This window comes from Arachis duranensis, chromosome 2, assembly GCF_000817695.3.
Source record: "Arachis duranensis cultivar V14167 chromosome 2, aradu.V14167.gnm2.J7QH, whole genome shotgun sequence".
NCBI lineage: Eukaryota > Viridiplantae > Streptophyta > Magnoliopsida > Fabales > Fabaceae > Arachis > Arachis duranensis.
In genome coordinates, this window is record NC_029773.3 from 77,493,867 (window position 1) to 77,498,837 (window position 4,971).

Sequence of the window (4,971 nt, forward strand, 5' to 3'; positions counted from 1 at the left end):
AAAGAGGTCGACGTTATCTCGTAGAAACTGTATGAGTGCTTCTTTTATGGCTCCTTTTTGGAGTGTGCCGATATTAGTTGTTTGGTTCGGGTTATCCCCGATCTGGATTTTCTCTATTTTGCCTTCAGGTTGTGGGCGGAGTTCTTCCCACCTCTGAATTCTACCGAGTTCAATTGTGTGGAATTTTTCTCCTCTGCTTCTGAGGTTTAGACTTTTGTTGTAACACTGGCGCCATCTTTTGATCTGCTTTTATCGTAGCTATCCCCGCTACCGTTGGGAACTTCATGCATAGATGTGGGGTTGAGACTATTACACCAAGCTGATTCAACATTGTCCAGCCTATTAGGGCATTGTAGGCTGAACTTACGTCAACTACGATGTAATCTATTTTGAGTGTTCTTAACTGACTTCCTTTTCCGAAAATTGTGTGTAACGAGATGTATCCCATCGGTTGAACCGGGGTATCTCCTAGTCCGAACAGGCTGTCCAGATATGCTCTGAGTTCTTTTTCTTCCAAGCCGAGCTTGTCGAAGGCAGTTTTGAATAAGATATCAGTGAAGCTCCCCTGGTCGATCAGCGTGCGGTGGAGATTTGCGTTTGCCAGTATAATAGTGATGACCATGGGATCGTCATGTCCTGATGTGATGCCGGATGCGTCTTCCTTGGTGAAAGTAATCGCGGGGATGTCGGGTGCTTCCTCCTTTCCGGCGACATGATATACGTCTTTGAGATGTCTTTTGCGAGATGATTTGGAGATTCCTCCCCCGGCAAATCCGCCGTGTATCATGTGGACAAGTCTTTTTGGTGTACGAGGTGATCGCGTGGTTTGTCCAACATCTTCGGCTCTTCTTCTTTTTCTTTGCTCATCATCACGGGTGGTCAGATATCGATCTAGCTTTCCTTCTCTTACTAGTTTATCTATGACATTTTTTAAATCGAAGTACTCATTGGTAGAATGCCCGCAGATCCGATGGTATTCACAATATTCAGCCCGGTTTTCTCCTCATTTTTTGCCTTTTGAGTGGCCGAGCTGGAGATATTTTTTCAGTGTTGCAGACCTCTCTGTAAACATCCACTAGAGACACCCTGAGGGGGGTGTAATTGTGATATTTTTTATTTTCTCTCCATGTCAATCTTCTTTCTTTTTAGAATCTTTGTTTGTATCCCGGGAGGCAAATCCGGCTTTCGAGGTCTCTCCTAACCGGGAGTTTTCCTCAATGTTGATGTACTTTTCTGCTCGTTCCTGCACCTCGTTCAGAGATGTGGGGTATTTTTTCGATATAGATTGGCTAAAAGGTCCTTCTTGTAAGCCATTGATAAGGCCCATAATGGCGGCCTCTGTCGGTAGGTTCTATTTGTCTAGGCATGTCTTGTTGAATCTTTCCATGTAGTTGTGAAGGGTTTCCCGTTCTACTTGCCTGATTCCCAATAGACTTGGAGCGTGCTTAGCTTTGTCTTTTTGGATAGAGAATCTGGCCGAAAATTTCTTGGCCAAGTCGTTGAAGCTCGTGATGGACCTAGGAGGTAGATTGTCGAACCATCTGATTGCCGTCTTCGTCAAAGTAGTCGAAAAGGCTTTGCAACGAACCGCGTTCGATGCATCGGTGAGGTACATTCTACTTCTGAATTTGCTGAGATAATGGCCGGGATCTGTAGTACCGTCGTATAAGGTCATATCTAGGAGTTTAAAGTCCTTTGATATTTTGGTCTTCATGATCTCCTTGGTGAATGGATCTTGTTCCCTGCGGGAGCTATCCACAGGAGAGGACCGGTTGGCTTTGGTCTTGATATCGGCTTCAAGTTTTAAGAGTTTGTCTTCCAATTCCTGGCGTCGCCTTATTTCCCTCTGTAGGTCTTTCTCGGCCTCTTGTTGACGTAGTGCTTCTTCTTCAAGTTGTTTTAAACGATCTTGAAGTGTGTCCATGGCTTCCGCGTTTGGAGAGTTCTCTTTGTCGTTAAGTTGGGAAGTATCCTTTGGTGTGGTGTCCACGTTTTTGTGCGGTGTTCTATCTTCTAAGTCTGAAGTGTGGTCATTGTCATGGTCGTCTGCCATGATGATGAGATGACTTCCAGGTTCCCGGCAACGGCGCCAATGTTCCGAGGGTTACCTGAAACTGTAGGTCAATCTCGGACGAGATCTTCTGAGCTGGTCAGAGCTGTCATGTCCGACTTGTTAGATTTGGTGGTGGTGCTAATCCTTTGTCCCCGGAGGGTGGGGGTACCTGCAAGGGACTCCGATGCTTAAGTTAGCAAGGGTATTAAGCAGGTATTTTGTAGAATCAGAGTATGGGTTATACCTGGGTGCTCCAGTGTATTTATAATGGTGTGGAGTGACCTTTCTGGAGATAAGATAACTATCTTATCTTCGAGTGAGGTCATCTTATCTTCAAGGGAACCGCCCTTATCTCTATAGGCTTGGGCTGCCTTAGGATTTGGGTCGTGTTCTCTGTTGGGGCCCTTCTTTGGGCTTTCCTGGTGACTTGGCCAAACTCTCTGAGAAGAGGTCGGGTCGTCCTGACCTGAAGAGGTCGATCGCTTTGTCTGTAGAATATCCCGGGTCGGATAACCCGACCCAGGGTATGAACAGAATTCATCAATGATTGAATCCATATCTTGATAATCCCCTTCAAAGTCTTCAACCATGAGATGCCTTGAAGGTTGTACACCCTCCTCAACATCAATTTCAAACGTCTTTGTAGGAGGCTCTATGACTTGAATTTTCTATGGAGGTTCTGCATCTCCTTAATCTTCAACCACTTCTTCCTCTTCAATGGCAGGTGTAGCTTCTTTCAATTGTTCCAATACAAAATCGTGTTGCTCACTATCCACCAGAGTTTCTAACTTCTCCATCATGCCACGTTCTTCAGTAGATTCTCCACATGAAGCCATGGGAGTTCCTTGAATGTCCAAACGTCGGGAAGGTAATCGATTTATCGCTTGATCCAGTTGTTTAAGTATAAAATCGTACTCCTCCTTGATGGTCTCTTTTCTATGACAACGCCTTTCAACTACTCCTTCATCTGCAAAGGTCTCCTCTACCTTCACCTTTAGTGTCTCCTCTAGCTCCTTATGAAGTATAGAGTCGCGAAGATGATCCCTTCTCTCTTGTTCCATGTCAATAGCATCATTGGGATCATGTTGCTCTTGGATTGATGGATGTTGGTGCTCTTCCATGGATGGTGGTGATGGGATGGAGAGATCATTCTGTGGTTGAGATGAAAGTGCACTGGAGTTTGAGGGTTGATCCATGCGGGATATGAGATTTTGGAGTTTAGAGGTGAGACCAATGAGAGAGGTAAGTGTGTTCTCCATGGGGGTTTGGGGTGGATAGGAGGGTTCATTTTTTTGGAAAACAGGTTTATAATATGGAGCTAATTCTTTTTGATAAGGATATGGAGATGGTGAATATTGAGGTGGTGGTTCTGGGTATGGTTCATATGGTGGTTGGTGTGGTGGATAAGGATTAGGGTCATATGGAGGTGAGTGGTGAAAATAGACTCGTGACTATGGTGGTCCAAGGTTATGTTGAGGATGGGGTTCATAGGCACATGGTGGTGATTATTGATAATCAAAAGAGTGCTCACCATAGCCATTGCCTTGATATGCATCACAGAATGGTTGTTGATAGTCCAGTAGAGGTAGTTGTTGCCATGAGGGTTAATCAAGTCCTTGTGGCTCATCCCATCTTTGATTGTCCCAACCTTGATGCATGTTCTCATTGTAATCTCCTCTTCCTGCAACATAATTGTAACCATACTCATAGCTAAAGGGGTGAGAGTTCATAGTAGTAGGAGAAAATAAAAACAAAAACTAACAAAAAGAAAATATTTTGAAAAAGATATGATTTTTGAAAAAAAAGATAAGATAAGATTTTTGAAAAAGATATGATTTTTTTTGAAAAAGATTTGAATTTTGAAATTTAAAACTAAGATAAGATAAGATAAAAAATTTAAAATAAAAATCTGAATTTTTTTTTTGAAAAATATTTACAATAACCAATAATAAGGTACACGTTTGCAATTCCCCGGCAACGGCGCCATTTTGACGAATCGGATTTCCAATCGGTAAAGAATTATAAAAATATATAATCGCATTGTAAGTATAGCTTCTAAACCAACAGAAAATCCTTTCGTAGAAACGTTTTGGTTGTCACAAGTAACAAACCCTTGATAAAATTGATAACCGAAGTATTTAAACCTCGGGTCGTCTTGTCAAGGAATTGCAGGGAGGTGTTCTTATTATTGGTTATGCAAAGGTATATTTTGGGGTTTTCAAAAGGGTTGAACAAGTAATTTAATTGACAAGAAAAATAAATAAATAATTAAGAAAACTCTTGGCAAGGTATGAAAATTAGAAGTCCTATCCTAGTTATCCTTATCAATGGTGATGAGAATTATATTTTTGCTCCCACTCAGTCAACCTCTAACTATGAAGGTAAGTCAAATGGACCAATCAATTTAACACCTAAAGTCCTAGTCAACTCCTGAGGAAAGACTAGAGTTATAAGAATCTAAATCAATCAGCAAAGATACAATCATCAAACACGATGAGTTTGATAACTCAAGAGTCACCAATTAATCAACTAAAACCAAGAATATAAGAAACTAAATAAAAGCCATATGTCTGAAATACCTCAAATATTAATAAAAGAAATCATATCCAACATGGAAGAGTTCATAAACAAATGAAAGATAAAATACATAAGAAAGGAACATTGAACCTGTGATGAAGAAATCCTAAATCCTAATCCTAATTCCTAAGAGAGAGGAGAGAGCCTCTCTCTCTAAAAACTATATCTAAACTATGAAAAGTGAATTATGATCTGATCTCTTGAGTCTCTGCATGTTCCTTGACTTTAATCTGTGTTTTTGGGCCGAAATCTGGGTCAAAACGCAGCCCGAAACTGTCTCCAGCGTATTCTGTAATTTCTGCAGATCGTGCATGTCACGCGTACGCGTCGGTCACGCGTAT